Here is a 22338-nt window from a genome sequence, read left to right as displayed (position 1 = left end):
CTAATACTTAACAAAATAGTTGAACTCTAGACAGTAAGGTAAAAATTTTGCCATTGGTCCCTAATTAAGCTGGGTCTCTCTCCTTTTGCTTTTCCTTTTTTATGGTTTAAGCTGCAATTGCTTCTCATGCCAATGATGGGGATTACTTTCTAAGTAGGTTCTCTGTCTCCATATTCTCCTCCCTGCCAGTCCACACAACGTCCCCCTGCTAAGATAATCATCCTAAAACACAGAGTTTGGTCATGTTCCCCTAGGAACAAATGGCTCCAAAATCTTCCATTTGCCAATAGAGCAATTTTCCATCTCTCTGATATGATTTTAAATTTACTGCTTTATTGCAAACAAAATGGATTATTTACAATTTTGTAAACATCTCCTTTAAGTGTCTTTCCTTAATTAGCAATGCTTGCTGTTTATCTCTTACCTTCTCTAATTCTTCCATTTTTCATGGTGAAATCCTTCCTAATTATAAAGTGATTATTCAAGTACCACTTCTGTGACACATTTTAGATGCTTTCTGATTACTTACAACCTATGTTATAGATATATTTTTTTACCTTACGTAACATAAACTATTTTGACTCCTCTCACACTATTTGGAGTGCTTTGCTTTGTGGTTATTTGTATTGTAACCTATGAAACTCTGGAAGATAGAAATGTGTATTAATTATCTTTGTATAAGACAAACATAGTTTTCATTGTTAGGTACTTGTCTGTTAAAGATGTGTTGAGAATCTTTTGAGCCAGTTATGTACTAAGTCATGGAAAAATAAACACTTAAAAAATACAGGTAGCAGTGTGACAAGAATTCATGGACCTTGTGATCAGCCAGCCATTGCCTTATTAATTTGTACATATCTTCTTTGCCTACTTATAATTGGGTTGCTTAATTTCTCAGTATTGAATTTTGAAAGTTCTGTATATTATGAATAAAAAGTCCTTCAACAGATATATGATATACTAATAACTCTCACTTTGAGCTTCATTTCCATCTCTTAACAAAAGAACAGAAGTAAAAGATTTCTGGTATCAACTCTGACATACAAGAAGCTTGGAAGTTGTCTCTTTCATCCTTACAACAAGGTAAAAATGGACAAAGTAAAAATCAATGGCCTTTTTGAAACCTTGAAATTACAAGGGAAACTGTAACACCCTGCAATCTGGAAAGACAAAAATCAAAGTGAGGCAACCATAATGCTTGCTTGGGAGGAGCAGAAGCCTCTAGTACTCTAAACTGATTGGGACACTTATGGTCAACTTCAGGATTACGGGAGTGAGAGATGCTTAGGGTCAGAAATACTAGAGTGATTCCTACAATTTCATTGTCTTTCTGTCCAGGATCCACTACAAGTTCTTTTTCCTAGTGAAGATGTAAGAAGGACCCCTTCATTATTCTGGTAAAGACACAATTGTGAAATGAATCCATAGCCTTCTTCCCAAAAAAGGCCTAATCTTCAGACAAAAAAAAAAATATACTAGTGCTTAATTTGGAAATCCAGCAAGTAGAAAATTACTTCCCATTCCAGTGACTTCCTAACCTTCCTGTCTCACCTGTGAGGTAGCAGGTAGAGAGTGAACACTCACTTCAAGGAAAGCAAGAATGCTGTAGCAAGAACAGAAAATAGAAGCAAGGGAAAAGCTGTGACACTGAAGAATGAGTTGTGAAGGTCAGTATCCTTGGATGCAGGCTGACAGTAAGACTGGGACTTAGTTGAAGTATTAAAAGAAAATTCCTACTATCCATTTCTTACTGCCACACTAGCAAAATTTTAGTGGGATAACAATGTTTTTTAGCTAAAATATCTGCACTATAAAAACTTTTCTCTGAAGTATAGTTCTTAGATAAGCCCAAAATTGATAGGGGAAGACCAAGAAAATAAATATTGTTAAAATAAGCAGATATTCAGACATAAGCAGAAAAGAGAACAGGCCACACCCCACACCCTACACCTGAGACATTTCAAATGTAACAAACATCCTGGGCTTGTGATTAATGAAGATCCCCCAATGGGGGCCCACCTCCCCATTTCAGGGCCAAGCATGAACATACTTAGCATAAAAGCCACAGATGACCACTATAAGACCGACCACAAGTAGTACTGGACAGCGAAGGACGCAAAAGACCTACCTCATAAGAGCCTGCCTCAAATTTGCAACTTCATAGGTGTTTGCCTTCCCACAAATGGGCAACACGTGTGCAGATTCTGACCTGTATAAGTGGAGTTAAGCATGGACCTAAAAGTTTACATTAACAAATTTCCCCTCCCCATTATCAAAACTACTTCAACCAAAGGAACTTCCCAGATCTCCCCACCAGGCATTGTTCAGTAGTCAGATTTCTCTCTGATCTGGAGCTGCCTGCATCTCAGTTCTTCAGAGCTGAAATGTCATTTTTAATAGAAATCTCTTTCCTTTCACAATAAAAGTCTTGCTTCTCAGCCTGCTTGTCAATCCATCCCTCCCCACAGGATGGTGTGCCAGTCTTAGACACTGTATCCAAGAAGTGGGGCCACTACAACACCATCACTCCCCCCAACTGCTACCAGTAGAAATATTAGAGAAATTGGAAGCTTTGAGTACCTGCATGTAAAACAAACATTAAACACAATCTCTTGGTTAAATTAACATGTCCCCACAGAAAATGCCTATTTACCATAGATGTGAATATTCAAAACATGGTTGGCCTTTAATAAAAATTATAAGGCATGCAAAAATCAAGAAAAATATAGTCTCAAGAGACAAAACAATTAATTATTAGAACCAGACTCATATATTGCTTAAAATTTTGAAAATATCAGGCAGGGAATTTAAGATGATTAGGATTAGTGTGCTAAGGGCTCTAATGGAAAAAATAGACAAATGAAAAACACGATATTGTTAAGCAGAGAGATGAAAACTATTATAATAAATAATCAAGAGAAAATGCTGAAATCAAAAATAAAGAAACAGAAGCAAAGTTTGTCTTTAGTGGGCTCATCAGCAGACTTCATATAGCTTAAGGTTATATGTGATCTTAAAGCTATATGAATAGTAATTTCCCCAAATTGAAATAATATTGCTACCCTGAGTACTACCTAGGTAACCTAGCTGCATTTCTACCCTACTGTAATCTTATTTATCTTTAAAGACAAGATACCTGGAGGCCACAAGTTCCTTTCCATATGGACTATCCAAAACTGCTTTGATCTATGATGGCTGCCAGAGTGACCATCAGGTAGTCTCTAAATTCATTACAATCTCATCTGTATAATAATAACACACCCTCCAGTGCCATGAAAGTTGACAATTGCCATGACAATGATTGGAAAGACCATAAAAGGAACAAAAAAGAGGTGCTAACTAAATTCACAGAAAATCTCCACCCACTCCTAGAAGAGACATAACTATTCCTTCCCTTCATTAGCCTATATCACCCTCTCATTTCTTTTATCCTATATCTGCAAGTTCATACCCTCAAGGGTTAAGAGTTTGATTTGCAAATTTCCCTCCCACTTCTCCTATTCTTGGACAAGAATAAAATATCTTTTACTGTTCAATTGGTGTTCAATCTAATCATTGGATCCACAATTTTGTAAGGAAAAGGAAACTGGTAATGAAAAGAGAAAGAGAAGAATGAACAAACAGAAGAGTCATTCTAAGAACTGTAGAATGAAATCCAGAGGCTTAAAAAAGTGTTATTGGAAAAGGAGAATGGGGGACAGCCTATAATAAATATTTGGAAAACTGGCTGAGAACTTAATAAAATTATTGTTAGACAGCAAACAACAGATTTGTGAGTATCAAAGAATATAATGATTATAAGTATCTGAATAACCTTTTTTGGAACTCTTGAGTCTAATCAACACTTGCAATCATTAGGGAAATGCTTAAAGAAGAGTTTGCTGAAGTTGTGGCATTTAAACTTATTTGCCTATGATCCCCATTCTTCAGCATGGTAGTATCCATCAAGAGAGTTAACTACAATGTTGATGCAGTTTCAGAAGAAGCTGCTGGAATTTGTTCTCTGAAAATTGTGATTGTAACCATTCATGTGTCTAGTAGTTCCCTGAGATATTGGCTTGGGGGCTTACCCTTATCTAATCCATCTCAAAGCTATTTTATGGATGGGATTAGGCTCCTAAGTGTCATTGCTATAAAGCACTTAGACAAAAATATGTTAGTTCTTGCCACCTGAGACAAGAAGCAGGGAGCAAGTGGTTAGAAAAGGAGATTTATGAGAGAACAAGGACTTTGAAAACTCCCAAGTCCAATTTTCTTTCCCAGGCAGGGAATCTAGAAGGTCACGTGAATGCCAGAGGCTGGACAAACCCCTTTGAGAGAACTCAAGGATTCTAAATTTTCATTTTAGCAGATTTTTGAGTTTTTTAAAAGCAGGAAGTGAAGGCTAAGTAAGAGACATAAATTACCTGGATAGACATTGAAGAAATTCCTCAACACAGAGCCAAAGTATAAAGACAAAGAGATTGTTTTTTTCCCCTACGGAATACCATCAAACAAATTATCGATTTATGCTTAATGGGGGTTCCAGAGGAAGAACAGAAGGGAGAAAAATGGACAGAAACAATGTGTGAGTGAAAAATGCTCAAAAGTTCCAAAATTTGATGAAAGGAATGAATCTGTACATACAATACATTCAACAAACTCCAAGAAGGATAAATTCAAATATGTCCACAATAAGACTCATTCTAATCAAACTATCAGAAAATAAATGTATAGAAAAGTTTGAAAGCAGCAAAAGACATTCATCACATACAAGAGAACTCAATAAGATCAACAGCAGATTTCTCATCAGAAGCCTTAAGGGCCAGATAGCATTTAAACAAGGCACCTATACCTCCATTTCATGAACATGGTATAGATCTCCATTTATTTATTTATTTTTATTTAAATTAAATTTATTTTAACTCATAACCTAAGAATTAAACATGTTAATGGGTTGACATGTTTAGCTATTTTTTTCAGTAATATTACTTTTTGAATGTATATGTATTATGCAAATAATGTCAGATTTAGCCTTTATCTAAATATTTTATATCATTGCTCTTATAAATGATATTTTAATTGAGATTTAAATTAAATAGTATAATTTAATTGTTCAACATTATTTTAAAAAATTAAAATAGTAAAAAGGTCTTTATATTTAGTCATGCAGTTTTCATCCCTTGTGTTTCACCCATTGAATAGATTTGGGTTTTCATCTAATACCATTTTCCTTCTACCTGAAAAACTTTAACACTTGTAACATAGTATAGTATGATAGTATGATTCTACTGACCATTAATTTCCTCAGAATTTAGATATTGGAAAGAGTTTTACTATCTACTGTTTTTCTGAAAGATACTTTTCACTTGGTAGATAATTTTTGTTTAACCTTTCCTTTGGTTTACTACTCTGAATGCAATTCTTCACTATGCTCCAGATTTAATTATTTCTGATTTAAAAAACTGCCTTCTTTATCTTTGTTCCTCTGTACAAGGTATCAACAAATTCTATTTTGTGGCATTGTAAGTAAAGTTCTATTTGAGCAGTCATAACCATTTGTTTATATACTTTTCTATGATTGCTTTTATGTTACAATGGCAGAATTGAGTAATTTTGACAGAGACTGTGTGGGCCTCAAAGCCTAAAATATTATCTCACTTTTTATAGAATAAGAAAGTGTTGACACTTATTCTGTATGCAGTGTGCTTTTCTGTTTTGTTTTGCTTTTTCCCTTAACACTGGGTTTTAGTCAATTTTATTTTCAAAAAATGGTGTCGTTTTCTTCATGTTTATAAAGGAAGCTTGGGTCAATAAACTTTCTGGATCCGTGGGTTTACGGGGTGAATCAATTTTGAAAAACTTTTAGTCAATACTTTTTTCTTTTAGAAAGGGCCTGGCTATGCAGCTCAGGCTAGCTTTGAAATGCTGTGGTGTCCCGGGTTTCTCAGTTCTATTTCAACTCAGAGGGAACACTAGACCTTGACTGAGTTCCCCCTCCCTTTTTTCATGATCTTGAAACATTCTACAGGCAGGAAGCTGAGGGTTCTTCTATGAGTTTGTCTTCATATCTCATGTAATAGGAGGAAAAATTTGGGCAATGAAGCATTTTTAATACTATTTAGATCAGAAATTATGGAAATTTATGCAAATTAAAGAAATATATTTGGTGGCTTGAAGACATCAAAGTAAGAAAACCATGCAGGGAGGGCATATAGATCAAGGATATAAAAAGATCAAGTAGAAAACCCTGTGAGGGACCAATATTTAAAGGAGAAGCAGAAGATGAAGTAGTAAAAAAGGAAAATGTGGAAAAATAGTTGTACATCCCCAGTGCATTACTAGAATAAGATTATAAGATCAGACAGACATTACTTTTTTTTGGGGAGAAGTGATAAACACCTTACTTAAGGCATGACTGACATATAATAAGGTGCACATATTTAGCATGTACAACTTGATGTGAATTGTATGTACCTCTGAAACCATATCCATTATGCCTAATGGTTTGGTCATGCCCACTTCTAACCTCCCCCTCCTACCTTCCCTGACCCTCAGACTCCCCAAGTAATCAATGTTCTGCTTTCTGTCATAAATTGGCTTACCTTTTCTAGATGTTTATATAAATGGAATCAAACTGTGTATATTCTTTATTGTCTAACTTCTTTTACTCAGCATAATTATTTTCATATTCATCGATGTTGCTGCATTAATCAATAATCTGTTTCCTTGTAGTGTGAAGTAATATCTCATGGTATTGATATACTACAATTTTATTACCAATACCTATAGACAATTTCCCTAGCAAATCATATTACTTTGCCAGTGAATAATTAAATTCCTACTATAACTATGTAAGGGACTAACCTAGAGTACCAAATAAGATGAAAAAATTTCCTGCATTTGTATAATTTAAATGTTTATATTTTTAAAAAGAAATAAAACATGTCTATGTGAAGATTTGTGTGCAAGTGTTCATAGCAGTTTTATTATTATAAAGCTGTAATCAACACTATTGTCTACAAATAAGGAGTGGAATAGTGAATCATGTGGTGGTTTGTATTTAAATTTATAAGAAACAAATACAAGTCTACCATATCCTCACTGATATTTGCTGTGGTCAATGATTTTAATTTTAACCGTTCTAATAGCATATAGTGGTATATCACTGTGGTTTTCATTTGCATTTCCCTAATGACTAATGATGTGAAATATCTTTTCATGAACTTATTTTCCATCCTCAAATATTCTTTGGTAAAGAATCTTAAGGAGATCCAAGATGGCAACTAGGGTACAGAAGCAGAAAGCCTAAGCTCTGTGACTCCAAAAACGTCCCTGAGACATTGGAGTAATTCTGACTGCTTCTGTCATCTGTTTCTGACTGCTATCACATTAGGTGAAGAAAAAAAATCAGACTGACCTTCAAATCAGCCTTTAATTGCACCTAACAGCTGTGAACCATGGCACAACCAGCAAGGTGGGTTCAGCACCAGGGAAACCTCCTCCCCCACAGTGATTTCTCTCTCTCTCTCTCTTTTTTTTTTTTTTATTTTTTCCTCTTCTTCTCCTTCCTCCATCAAGCAGAAACAGAGCATAAACCAGAATCAAACTGCAACATCCTGAACCCCTAGACTGTGGAAAGCCTCCCCATGCCACACTGCACTGAGAAAAGTAGATGCCATTTCTCCCTGCCACCAGCTCCAAATCTTCCTGTGTGTCAATTGGCAGAATGAACAGGTGAGCACCACGTAGGACTTCCCTCTCCACTGCCTGGGAACATAAACTAGCACAGCCCTTAAGCAGACTGATCTACCCCCAACAAAACTGAAAAAAAAAAAAAACAAACATTGAACTGTAATCAAATATGGAGAGTGGAGAGAGTGAGTGGAACTATGAACCTGACCTGGAGAAAGGGGTCAGGGTAAAGAACTAAACTCATAGTGCCAGATTCTCAGTGAATAAACACAGGAAAGGTAGCAAAGCCTGAGTGGAGGTGGGGCAACAAACCACCTCCCAAAGCAGAGCAGGGAGTGGATCACAGAGGTGAACTCCTGAGCCAAAGAGCAACATTCAAAACCGAACTGCCCCCCCAAACTGAAAAAGAACACAGTGAACTGAAATCAAACATGGATAGTGGAGGGGGACAGTGGAATGCTGAACCTGCCCCACAGAAAGGGGGTGGGACAAAAAACTAAACTCTCAGCACTGAACTCTCAGTGAACAAACACAGCAACAAGCCACATCCCAAAGCAGGGCAAGTAGTGGATTAAAGAGCTGATCTCCTGAACCAGACAGCAGCATTCAAAACTGAACTGTCCCACCTCACTGAGCTGAGGTGAGGGAGGAGCTGACCAAACAGCTGCAGCTGAAGAATAAAACAGCTGTCAGCTGGGGAAAACAACAGCTCCAACCACCCTGCATGGTCTGCCAAACCTAAGTCACCTCACAATTTTAATTAAACTGGTAGACAGAAGAACAAACCACAACTCATAAGCCAGTCACCTGATGAGACCACATCAGTACTTCAATTTATATGCCAATACCAGGACTGGATGCTGGAAGAGAAACTCTAGAACTTAAACTAAGACTGAAATTCTATTGTTCCTGAACCTGGTGTTTTTTTATTGTGGTTTTTTTCTGTTTGTTTGTTTGTTTTTTATATTATTGTGGGTTTTTATTTTTACTTTTATTCTCTTTTTTATTAATATTTTCTTTGTTTCTTTCTGTAGTATCAACTTCACCATCACTATCTTATCATCCTTAATCTTACCCACTTAATTCTCCCTCCCTTGCCAGTGCTAAAATCCATTGCTTTCCTTCCTGACTGCTCTTTCTGCCCCCTCTCATCCACTCTCTCCCATTGCCTTCACCTCCCCTTCCATCCTCCCCCAACCTGTCACCAGACTACCCCTCCCTCTTACACATTCACCACTTGTTGACTAACATACTGTACCAACTCTACACAACCCAAACCCCCTGAAATCTCTGACACAAGTGCTCTACACTACAACAGAAATACACCCAAACACACACAAGAGCCACAAAACCCAGAAGCCCCCACAGAACTTCCCCCATGGGCCCACTCCAATTCCAGCCTTCCCTTTTAGTGCCACCCTAACCAATTTCCCAAATTTCTATAGGTAGATTAACAAACATTAACACCTCCCCCAACTCCCATTGTTTATAGATAATACCACCAAAGGGTCTTCTATATAATATATAAACAACTGGTCAGGTGTTCAACATGTGAATTAGTTATTGCTAAATTACACCTCCAGGCCAGGGACAGAAATAGCACATCAACCTAGCTAATAACCAAGACAGTCACAACACAAAAATTAAATGAAGGGAAAGAAAATAGGCAATTAAAACCACCAACTAGACTATCAAGAACATAGCTGCACAGCAGCAGGTGGAGTGATGGGAAGAAGAAGGGGTGGAAACCACTCTCCTCAAAAAAATAATTCAGTACAGGATTCAGAGGGAAATGAAGAAAATGAATGCCCAGTTCCTGACCCCAACGAAACGATGATAAATGACACTGGAACCCAGTGATGCCCACAGAAACACCCTCAAAGAAATTTTGCAAGAAATCACTGAGAATGTCATGGAGAATATGCTAGACATGGTTAACCAAAATGTACAAGATGTACTCAAGAAATTTCAACACACCAAAAATAAAGAATATGAGAAGACACAGGAACAAATAAATGAACTCAGAGGAGCCCTAAATAAACACCAAAGTGAAACAGAGGACACTATAAAAAGAGAGATACATGAATTAAAGATGAAAATAAAAAATACTAAAGAAGAGGTGGCCAAAGATATGGAAAACCTTAGGAAAAAGAATCAAACCCAAACACAAACACAGTGGAAGGCCACTCCAGCAGACAACAACAAGTAGAAGACAGAACCTCAGAACTCAAAGATAAAATAGAAATTAAAGAAAAAACTGAAGAAATGTTAATCAAACAACTCAAGAGCTGTAAAATAAATATGCAAGAACTCACCAACTCCATCAAAAGACCAAACCTGAGAATCATGGGTATTGAAGAAGGAGAAGAGGTCCAAGCAAAAGAGATTCATAATATATTCAATAAAATAATAACAGAAAATTTCCAAAATCTTGAGAAAGTTTTGCCCATTCAGGTACAGGAAGCCCCCAGGACACCAAACAGACTTGACAAAAATAAAACCTCCCCATGGCATATTATCTTTTAAAAAACAAGCACAGAGAATAGAGAAAGAATACTGAAGGCGTAAGAGAGAAAAAACAAATAACATATAAAGGGAAACCCATCAAAATCACAGCAGATTTCTCAACAGAAATCTTAAAAGCAAAAAGGATATTGAGTGAGGTATTTCAGACACTAAATGAAAATAACTTCAACTCTAGGATACTCTTCCCAGCAAAACTATCACTCAAAATTGACTGAGCAATAAAAATCTTTCATGATAAATGGAAACTAAAAGAGTATACAACCACCAAGCCACCAGTGCAGAAGATTCTACAAGGAATTCTGTACACAGAAGAAGAAAGCAAACAAAACACAAGAGGACAGGGAGCATCAAACCACAGGAGAAGAAAAGACAAGCATTCAGAGAGTAGCCTTGATTCGACTGTACACAATCAAATCCTTAAACAACAACAAAAAAAACCCTAAATAGTAGGAATCACCATATACCTATCAACATTAACACTGAATGTTAACAGACTCAACTTCCCAATCAAAATACATCATCTGGCAAACTGGATTAAAAGGAAGATCTAAAAATCTGTTTTTTACAAGAGACCCATCTTATTGACAGAAATAAACACTGACTTAGGGTGAAAGGCTGGAAGAAGATGATCCCCATGATCCCCCAAAACAGGCAGGAGTAGCAATACTCATACCAGACAAAGTAGACTTCAAACTTACATAGATCAAATGAGATAAAGAAGGACACTCCATATTAATAAAAGGGATAATACATCTAAAGGAATTAACAATTATCAACCTATATGCACCCAATTTCATCAAGCACACTAAAGGACTTACTTAAAAGCACACACAGAGGCCAACACAGTGGTAGTGGCAGATTTTAATACCCCTCTATCACCAATAGATAGATCATCCAAATAAAAAATCAACAAAGAAATCCTGGAACCAAATGACACCATAAATCAAATGGATTTAATTGATATCTACAGAATATTCCATCCAACAACAAAAGAGTATACATTCTTCTCAGCAGCCCATGGAACTTTATCCAAAATAGATCATATATTAGGACACAAAGCAAGCCTCAGTAAATATAAGAAAACAGGAATAACTCCCTGCATTCTATCTGATCACAATACATTAAAACTAGAACTCAGCAACAAAATCAACAGCAGAAAATAGGCAAATAATTAGAGGCTGAATCATACTTGCTCAATGATCAGTAGGTTATAGTAGAAATAAAAGAGGAAATAAAAATGTTCCTGGAAGCTAATGAAAATCAAAACACAGCCTAAAAAACCTATGGGACACAGCAAGGACAGCCCTAAGAGGAAAGTTTATAAGCATTAGTGCATATATTAAAAGGACAGAAAGATCTCAAATAAATGATCTAATGCTACATCACAAACTCCTAGAAAACACGAATAAGCAAAACCCAAAACAAGCAGAAGGAGAGAAATAATAAAAATAAGGGCCAAAATTAATGAAATAGAGACAAAAAAGAAAACCATACAAAGAATCAACAAAACAAAAAGCTGGTTCTTTGAAAAAATAAACAAGATTGTCAATCCCCTGGAAAATCTGATTAAAATGAGGAGGGAAAAGACCAAATCAGTAAAATCAGAAATGAAAACTGGGAGAAAACAACAAACACCAAGGAAATCCAGGGAATAATCAAGGACTACTTTGAGAATCTATATTCCAATAAATTTGAAAATATTGAAGAAATGAAAAAATTTCTGGATACTCATGAGGAAAAGATACAGAATGTGGAAAGAACTCCTGTGCTCGTGGATTGGTAGAATCAACATAGTAACAATGGCTATACTGCTAAAAGCCATCTACATGTTCAATGCAATTCTCATCAAAATCCAGTAACATCAATATTCATTAAGTAAATTAGCCTACAGCTCTCCTTTTTGGAGGTGCCCTTGTCTGGTTTTGGGATGAGAGTAATGTTGCCTTCATAAAATGAGTTAGGCAGTGTTCCTTTCTATTTCGTGGAACAGTTTAAGGAGGGTTGGTATTAGTTCTTCTTTAAACATCATATAGAATTCAGAATTGAATCCATCAAGTCCTGGACTTTTCTTTTTTTGAGAGACTCTTAATTGCTGCTTCATTTATTTTATTTTATTTTATTTTATTTATTTTTATTTTATTTTATTATTCATATGTGCATACAAGGCTTGGGTCATTTATCCCCCCTGCCCCCACCCCCTCCCTTACCACCCATTCCACCCCCTCCATCTCCCCTCTACCCCCTCAATACCCAGCAGAAACTATTTTGCCTTTATTTCTAATTTTGTTGTAGAGAGAGTATAAGCCATAATAGGAAGGAACACGGGTTTTTGCTGTTTGAGATAAGGATAGCTATAGTGTGAGATTCCTCTCATTGGTTTCCTGTACATAAGTGTTACTTTCTAAATTAATTTTTCTCAAACTGACCTTTTCTCTAGTTCCTGATCCCCTTCTCCTATTGGCCTCTGTCGCCTTAAAGTTTCTGCATTAGTTTCTCTGCATTGAGGGCAACAAATGCTATCTTGTTTTTTGGGTGTCTTACCTATCCTCATACCTCCCTTGTGTGCTCCCAGTTTATCATATGATCAAAGTCCAATCCCCTTTTTGTGTTTGCCCTTGATCTAAAGTCCACATATGAGGGAGAACATACGGTTTTTGGTCTATTGGGCCAGGCTAAACTTACTCAGAATGATGTTCTCCAATTCCATCCATTTACCAGCAAATGATAACATTTCCTTCTTCTTCATGGCTGCATAAAATTCCATTGTGTGTAGATACCACATTTTCTTAATCCATTCGTTGGTGGTGGGGCATCTTGGCTGTTTCCATAACTTGGCTATTGTGAATAGTGCTGCAATAATCATGGGTGTGCAGGTGCCTCTGGAGTAACCTGTGTCACAGTCTTTTGGGTATATCCCCAAGAGTGGTATTGCTGGATCAAATGGTAGATTAATGTTAGCTTTTTAAGTAGCCTCCAAATTTTTTTCCAGAGTGGTTGTACTAGTTTACAATCCCACCAACAGTGTAAGAGGGTTCCTTTTTCCCCGCATCCTCGCCAACACCTGTTGTTGGTGGTGTTGCTGATGATGGCTATTCTAACAGGGGTGAGGTGGAATCTTAGTGTGGTTTTAATTTGCATTTCCTTTATTGTTAGGCATGGTGAGCATTTTTTCATGTGTTTTTTGGTCATTTGAATTTCTTCTTTTGAGAAAGTTCTCTTTAGTTCACTTGCCCATTTCGTTATTGGTTCATTAGCTTTGATAGAACTTAGTTTTTTAAGTTCCCTATATATTCTGGTTACCAGTCCTTTGTCTGATGTATAGCTGGCAAATATTTTCTCCCACTCTGTGGGTGTTCTCTTCAGTTTAGAGACCATTTCTTTTGATGAACAGAAGCTTTTTAGCTTTTTAGCTTTATGAGGTTCCATTTATCTATGCTGTCTCTTAGTTGCTGTGCTGCTGGGGTTTCGTTGAGAAAGTTCTTGCCTATACCTACTAACTCCGGAGTATTTCCTACTCTTTCCTGTATCAACTTTAGAGTTTGTGGTCTGATATTAAGATCCTTGATCCATTTTGAGTTAATTTTTGTATAGGGTGATATACATGGATCTAGTTTCAGTTTTTTGCAGACTGCTAACCAGTTTTCCCAGCAGTTTTTGTTGAAGAGGCTGCTTTTTCTCCATCTTATATTTTTAGCTCCTTTGTCAAAGACAAGTTGGTTATAGTTGTGTGGCTTCATATCTGGGTCCTCTATTCTGTTCCACTGGTCTTCATGTCTGTTTTTGTGCCAGTACCATGCTATTTTTATTGCTACTGCTTTGTAATATAGTTTGAAGTCAGGTATTGTGATACCTCCTGCATTGTTCTTTTGACTGAGTATTGCCTTGGCTATTCATGGCCTCTTGTGTTTCCATATAAATTTCATGGTAGATTTTTCGATCTCTTTAATGAATGTCATTGGAATTTTCATGGGAATTGCATTAAACATGTAGATTACTTTTGGGAATATAGACATGTTTACTATGTTGATTCTACCAATCCATGAGCATGGGAGATCTCTCCACTATCTCTTCCTCAGTCTCTTTCTTCAGAAGTGTATAGCTTTCCTTGTAGAGGTCTTTCACATCTTTTGTTAGGTTTACACCTAGATATTTGATTTTTTTTGAGGCTATTGTAAATGGAATTGTTTCATACATTCTTTTTCAGTTTGCTCATTGTTAGTGTATAGAAATGCTAATGATTTTTCTATGTTGATTTTATATCCTGCTACCTTACTGTAGCTATCGATGATGTCTAGAAGCTTCCTAGTAGAGTTTTTTGGGTCTTTAAGGTATAGGATCATGTCACCTGCAAATAGGGATATTTTGACAGTTTCTTTACCTATTTGTATTCCTTTTATTCCTTCTTCTTGCCTAATTGCTCCGGCTAGGAATTCCAGTACTATGTTGAATAGGAGTGGAGATAGTGGGCATCCTTGTCTGGTTCCTGATTTGAGAGGGAATGGTTTTAGTTTTTCTCCATTAAGTATAATGCTGGCTGTAGGTTTGTCATATATTGCTTTTATAATGTTGAGGTACTTTCCTTCTATTCCCAGTTTTCTTAGAGCTTTTATCATGAAATGGTGTTGGATCTTATCAAAGGATTTTTCTGCATCTATTGAGGTGATCAAGTGGTTTTTGTCTTTGCTTCTGTTAATGTGGTTTATTACATTTATTGATTTTCGTATGTTGAACCACCCCTGCATCCCTGGGATGAAGCCTACTTGGTCGTGGTGAATAACCTTTTTGATGTGTTGTTGAATTTGGTTTGCCATTATTTTGTTGAGGATTTTTGTGTCAATGTTCCTCAAGGAGATTGGCCTATAGTTCTCCTTTTTTGGAGGTGTCTTTGCCTGGTTTTGGGATAAGTGTAATACTAGCTTCATAAAATGTGTTTGGCAGTTTTCCTTCCCTTTTCATGGAACAGTTTAAGGAGGGTTGGTATCAGTTCTTCTTTAAAGTTCTGATAGAATTCAGCAGAGAATCCATCAGGTCCTGGACTTTTCTTTTTGGGGAAACTCTTGATTGCTGCTTCAATTTCATTTTGTGTTATAGATCTATTCAGGTGATTAATTTCCTCTTGGTTCAGTTTTGGATGATCGTATGTATCTAGAAATCTGTCCATTTCTTTAAGATTTTCAAATTTATTTGAATATAGGTTCTCAAAGTAGTCTCTGATGATCTCCTGGACTACGTGGTGTTTGTTGTTATCTCCCCTTTTGCATTCCTGATTCTACTAATTTGGGTTTTTTCTCTCCTCATTTTAGTCAGGTTTGCCAGGGGTCTATCGATCTTGTTTATTTTTTCATAGAACCAACTTTTTGTTTCATTAATTTTTTGTATGGTTTTTTTGGTTTCTATTTCGTTGATTTCAGCTCTTATTTTTATTATTTCTCTCCTTCTATTTGTTTTGGGATTTGCTTGTTCTTGTTTTTCTAGGAGCTTGAGATGTATCATTAGGTCATTGATTTGGGATCTTTCAGTCTTTTTAATATATGCACTCATGGCTATAAACTTTCCTCTCAGGACTGCCTTAGCTGTGTCCCATAGGTCCTGATAGGTTTTCATTTTCATTGACTTCCAGGAACTTTTTAATTTCCTCTTTTATTTCATCGATGATCCATTCTTCATTAAGTAATGGCTGCTTCAATTTTTTATTGTGTTATAGATCTATTCAGGTGATTAATGTCCTCTTGGCTCAGTTTTGGATGGTGGTAAATATCTAGAAATCTGCCCATTTCTTAAAAATTTTCAAATTTATAGAGTATGCACTCTCAAAGTAGTCTCTGATTATTTCCTGGATTTCCATGGTGTTTGTTGTTATCTACCCTTTTGTATTTCTGATTTTACTGATTACAGTTTTTTCTTTCCTCATTTTAGTCAGGTTAACCAGGGGTCTGTCAATCTTACTTATTTTTTCAAAGAACCAGCTGTTTGTTTCTTTAATTCTTTGTATGGTATTTTGTTTCTATTTCATTGATCTCAGCCCTTATTCTCTCCTTCTGCTTGTTTTAGGTTTGCTTGTTCTTGTTTTTCTAGGAGTTTGACATGTAGTATTAGATCATGGATTTGAGATCTTTCTGACCTTTTAATATATCACTCATGGCTATAAACTTTCCTCTGAGGACAGCCTTTGCTGTGTCCCATAGGTTCTGGTAGGTCATGTTTTCATTTTCATTAACTTCCAGGAAACTTTTAATATCCTTTTTTATTTCATCAATGACCCATTTATCATTGAGCAATGTGTTGTTCAGCTTCCAATTGTTTGCATGAAATACTAAATAAAATAATGGCAAACCGAATTCCAGCAACACATCAGAAAGATCATCCACTATGACTAAGTTGGCTTCATCTCAGGGATGCAGGTGTGTGGTTCAACATACACAAATCTATAAATGTAATACAGCACATAAATAGAAACAAAGACAAAAACCACTTGATCATCTCAATAGATGCAGAAAAAGCCTTCAACAAGATTCAACACTATGATAAAAGCACTAAGAAAACTAGAAATAGAAAGAATACACATCAACATTGTAAAGACTATATATGACAAACCTACAGCCAACAAAATAATTAATGGTGAAAAACTGAAATCATGTCCCCTAAAATCAGGGATGAGACAAGGGTGCCCACTATCCCCACTCCTCTTCAGCATAGTCCTGGAATTTCTTGCCAAAGCAGTTAGGCAAGAAGAAGAAATAAAAAGAATACATGACTATACCTACCTTATATTGACAAAAGGGCCAAAAATATGTGATGGAGAAAAGACAGCCTCTTCAACAACTGTTGCTGGGAAAAGCAGTTATCCACCTGCAAGAAACTAAAACTAGATCCATGTCTACCACCCTGTACTAATGTCAACTCAAAATGAATCAAGGACCTAATATCAGACTTAAGCTCTGAAGTTAGTACAGGAAAGAGCAGGAAACACTCTGGAATTAATAGGTATAGGCAAGGACTTCCTCAATAGAGCCCCAGCAGCCCAGCAACTAAGAGAAAGAATGGGCAAATGGGAGGGAATTCATAAAATTAAAAAGCTTCTGCACAACAAAAGAAATGATTTTTAAACTAAACAGACCACCCACCAAGTGGGAGAAAATATTTGCTAGCTATACATCAGACAAAGGACTGATAACCAGAATATACACGGAACTTAAGAAACTAAACTCTCCCAAAATCAGTGAACCGATAAAGAAATGGGCAATTGAACTAAACAGAACTCTCTCAAAAGAAGAAATTCAAATGGCCAAAAAACACACGAAAAAATCCTCACCATCTCTAGCCATAAAGGAAATGCAAATCAAAACCACACTAAGATTCCACCTCACCCCTGTTAGAATAGCCATCATCAAAAACACCACCATCAACAGCATGTGTTGGCGAGGATGTGGGGAAAAAGGAACCCCAATCCACTGGTGGTGGGAATGCAAGCTGGTAAAACCACTCTGGAAAAAAATTTGGAGACTTATTAAAAATCTAAACATAGATCTGCCATATGATCCAGCAATCCCACTCCTGGGGATATACCCAAAGGAATGTGCGACACGGGTTACTCTAAAGGCACCTGCACACCCATGTTTATTACAGCACTATTCACTATAGCCAAGTTATAGAAACAACCAAGATTCCCCACTTCTGATAAATGGATCAAAAAAATATGGTATTTATACACAATGGAATTTTACTCAGCCATGAAGAAAAATGAAATCTTATCATTTGCAAGTAAATAGATGGAACTGGAGAACATCATTCTGAGTGAGGTTAGCCAGACTCAGAAGACCAAAAGTTGTATGTTCTCCCTCATAGTGGTCTTTAGATCTAGAGCAAATACAGCAATGTTGCAGGATTAGGTTACATGACAAGAGGAGAACATATACGGGAGGTACTGGGTTAGGTAGTAAACCCAAAATATTAAAGCATTTGATGTCCCCACTCCATAGGAATTAATACAGAAACCTCAAAGCAACAGAGGTCAACATGAGAAGGGGATCAGGAACCAGTGTGAAGATCAGTTAGAGATAAATCAACCTGGGATGGAACACATTTGTATAAGAAAGCAATGCTAGGAATCTCTCTGTATAGCTTTCCTTATTTCCACTAGCAAAAATGCTATGTCTTTCTTATTATTGCTCATTTCTACTCTTCAACAGAACTGGAGAAAAATGCAGAACAGGTTCTGCCTGGAAGTGAGGGGGGAGGGGAGGAGAGGTTGGAGGTGGGGGGCAAGGGGGAGAAATGACCTAAACAATGTATGCACATGTGAATAAATTAATTTAAAAAAATAAATAAAATAAAGTTAAGTTAAAAAAATCCGATAACATATATCACAGAGATTGAAAGATCTACCCTAAAGTTCATTTGGAAACAGAAGAGACTGCAAATAGCCAAGGCAATACTCGGCAAAAAGAACAATGCTGGACGTATCACAATACCCAACTCCAAACTATATTACATTGCCATACTATTAAAAACAGAATGGTACTGGCACAAAAACAGATTTGAAGACCAGTGGAACAGAATAGAGGACCTGCATATGAATCCACACAGATATTCCCACCTTATTTTTGACGAAGGTTCCAAAAACATATGTCGCTGGGAAAAGTGGTTATCTGCCTGCAGAAAACTGAAACTAGATACACGCCTATCTCCCTGTACTAGTATCAACTCAAATGGATTTAAGGACCTTCATATCAGACCCGGAATTCTGAAGTTTGTACAGGAAAGAGCAGGGAATACTCTAGAAGTAATAGCTATAGGCAAAGAATTCCTCAGTAGAACTCCAGCAGCCCAGTAACTAAGAGAAAGGATGGATAAATGGCACTACATGATATTCAGGAGCTTCTGCACAACAAAAGAAATGGTCTGTAAACTGAAAAGAACACCCACAGAATGGGAAAAAACATTCACTGGCTATATGTCAGACAATGGGCTGATAATCAGAACATATAGGGAGTTCAAAAACTAAATTCCCCCAAAATCAATGAAACAATAAAGAAGTGGTCAACTGAACTAAACAGAACTTTTTCAAAGGAAGAAATCCAAATGGCCAAAAAAGCAAAACACATGAAAAAGTGCTCACCATCCCTGTCCATAAAGGAAACGCAAATCAAACCACACTAAGATCCCACCTCACTCCTGTTAGAATAGTTATCATAAAAAACACCACCAACAACAAATGTTGGCGAGGATTTGGGGAAAAAGAAACCCTCATATACTGCTGGCTGGAATGTAAGCTAGTGCAAACACTTTGAAAAACAATACAGAGGCTTCTTTAAAAAACTAAACATAGATCTGCCACATGATCCAGCAATAACACTCCTAGAAATAGACCCAAAGAAATGCAACTCAGGTTATTATAAAGGCACCTGCACACCCATGTATTTTGCAGCACTATTCACAATAGCCAAGTTATGGAAACATCAAGATGCCCCACTACTGATGAACTGTTTAAGAAGATGTGGTATTTATACACAGTGGAATTTTACTCATCCACAAAAAAGAATGAAATTTTGTCATTCGCAAGTAAATGGATGGAACTGGAGAACATCATCTTAAGCAAAGTTATCCAGGCTCAGAAGGCCGAATATCATATTTTCTCTCTCATATGTGAATTATAGACTAAAACAAATGTAGTGATATTATTGGACATGGGTCACACACTAAGGGGAGAATGTGCACAGGAGGAATAGAAAAAGGGAAAGAAACCTAAAACTTGCCAGTGGTTGATGTGCCCACTGTAGAGGAGTGAATAAAGTAATCTCAAACTGGCAGAGGCCACTATGGGGTGGTGATCAGGAAGTAGTGAAGAGGTCTGGTAGAGATGAACCAATTTGGGTTGTAATACACATGTGCATGGAAGCAATGCTAGGAATCTGTCTGTATAGCTATCTTTATCTCAAGCTAGCAAAAACACTATGTCTTTCTTATTATAGCTTATGTTTTCTCTTCAACGAAATTGAAGAAGAGGGTAGAACAGGTCCTGTCTGAAAGTGAGGGGGGTGTGTGGATGGAGGGGTAGGGGGTGGGGGGCAGCAGGGAGAGGTGGTACAAACAATATATACATGTATGAGTAAATGTATAACAATTTTTCAAAAAAGAATCTTAATCTCCTTTTCTGCTAAATCTAGTATCTATAGGATATCTGTGTCAGTTTTTATTGATTGATACTTTCTTCATAATGGACTGCATTTTCTTTGTGTGTCCTGATAATTTTCAATGGATGTTAGACTGTGAATTTTACCTTTTTTAGATGTATTTTTATTTTCCTCTAAAGACTCTTGAGCTTTGTTCTGAATTGCTGTTAAAATCCTTATAAATACTTTAATCCTTTTGGCTCTTTCAACCAATACTAATTCCAAGGCTAAATATACTGATACAAGACTTTCCTGAGTTTTTTGCTCAAATTCCTTTCAATTATAAGTTCTTCAAGTCTTGTTTGAAAGCAGACAATTGCTCTGGGACCCTAGATCTGGACCTGTTTGATCAAGGGCAACATTGCCTCTACTCTTCCAATCAGTTCTTTTCATAATCTTAAGTAGTTTTTGCACCTACATGTGGCGATCTTTACTGAATTATTGAAGGGTAACCTCTACAGCTCTTAATGCTCTGTCTCTAAGCAGATTGTCCCTCTCTGTTTCTCTATCTTAAATACTCTAGCATTCCCTTTTTCTCCCCAAAATCTGTCTCCTCAACTCAAATGTTCTGCAGGCACTGCCTCGTATTCTTCTTTCTTTCCTATAGCCTAGAACCTTTCTCAATGCAGTAAATGGGTGAGACTGTGTCAGAGATAACTGTCTTTCATCATATCCAGTGTCTCAGAAATGAGAACTTTATATCTGTTCTTTATATTTTGGGAAAGTAAATCAGCTTCCTGCTACTCCATCTGAAGATGACTTGGTTAATGTATTGCTTTACTTCCATGTTAATAAAAAATTCTGATTTTAAACCACTTTTCTTACCTTAGTAAAAGGATTCACTCTGCCCATTTTTTTCATATCTATAAATATTTCAAGTGTAGCATTTTCAAGTCACAAAAGAAATTATTTGAGTTAACATTTTCATAATTTAAAAAAATCTACTAGTTAGCTTGTTTCTATTTATAAGTAAAAATTGTAATTGCATTGGAGTATTTTATAGATTTACCTAATAACAGCAGCAGTAAAATTGTTCCATGGGGGAAATAATCAATCTTCAATGATCTCTTATTTTTGGACATTGTACTTGAAGGATATTTGCCTTAGCTGATTACAATACTTAAAAAATAATCACATCTTTTCAAATAATTTTAGATAGAGGCTCAACACCTCCAATATTACTTTATAGTTAAGCAGTAAACAAGATTTATAGAGATTTCTAAGATAGGTGAACAGAGATTTTGGCCCTTCAGTCTCTGAAAATGCATACACGAGAAACAAAATAGTAACAGGTCTACAAATTAAATATGAAAAAAACATATACCAAAATCCAGAGGGACTTTATGCCAATTATAAGGAATAGTTTAGAAACTCTGTCTTAAACTAGTAACCATATGTTTCATCTTCCAAGAGAAAACAGAGTGAACAGTATCAAAAAAGTTAGGGAAAAATGTTCATTAAATCTCCATTTTCCTAGAATTCTGGAAAGGAGAGACTTTACTCACCTGAGGTGTGAATTTCAGTTCTCTGGCAACACAGGAGCTCTAGCTACCTGGTAATAATGAAGGCATTTTATTGTTCCTTTTGTGTCTCTTTGTTCTCCAGCATCCTTCTCTTTCAAAATTTCAGTGGCGATTTCAACTATCCAAACAATGCTGAGCACAGAAGCAATGGACGTGCTACATTTGCCCTTGGAACATGGAAATCAGGAAAAATCAAAATGTTGTAAAATAAGTTATGGCAGGAAAATTTATAGAGGTAAGTTTTACCAAAAGATAAAAGTGAGAGTTGAGTCAACTCAGAATGTTTGCTCTTACAGCTATCTCCATTTAGAAATGCATTTTTAAAAAAAATTCTCAGCCTTTCTGTCACTACTTTTTTTTTCATTTAACCAGAAGAATAAGTGAAATTTATCATGAGGCTATTAAGTATTTAGTAAGCATTAATCATAGACCTTATGATTAGT

The 22338-nt window shown here is 36.3% G+C and overlaps 1 long non-coding RNA gene across 1 annotated transcript in view; it reads right to left on the bottom strand.

The window, feature by feature from the left end:
* Positions 1–22338, bottom strand: part of LOC141423074 (uncharacterized) — a 104062-nt gene that overhangs the window by 27143 nt on the left and 54581 nt on the right. Inside the window, exon 2 of the long non-coding RNA XR_012447729.1 lies at positions 21878–22062. This is a non-coding gene — a long non-coding RNA (uncharacterized lncRNA). The remainder of the gene's footprint in view (positions 1–21877; positions 22063–22338) is intronic.

Source organism: Castor canadensis, chromosome 5 (genome assembly GCF_047511655.1).
Source record: "Castor canadensis chromosome 5, mCasCan1.hap1v2, whole genome shotgun sequence".
NCBI lineage: Eukaryota > Metazoa > Chordata > Mammalia > Rodentia > Castoridae > Castor > Castor canadensis.
The sequence above is the reverse complement of the archived record's forward strand: the minus strand, read 5'-3'. Positions and strand labels throughout refer to the sequence as shown.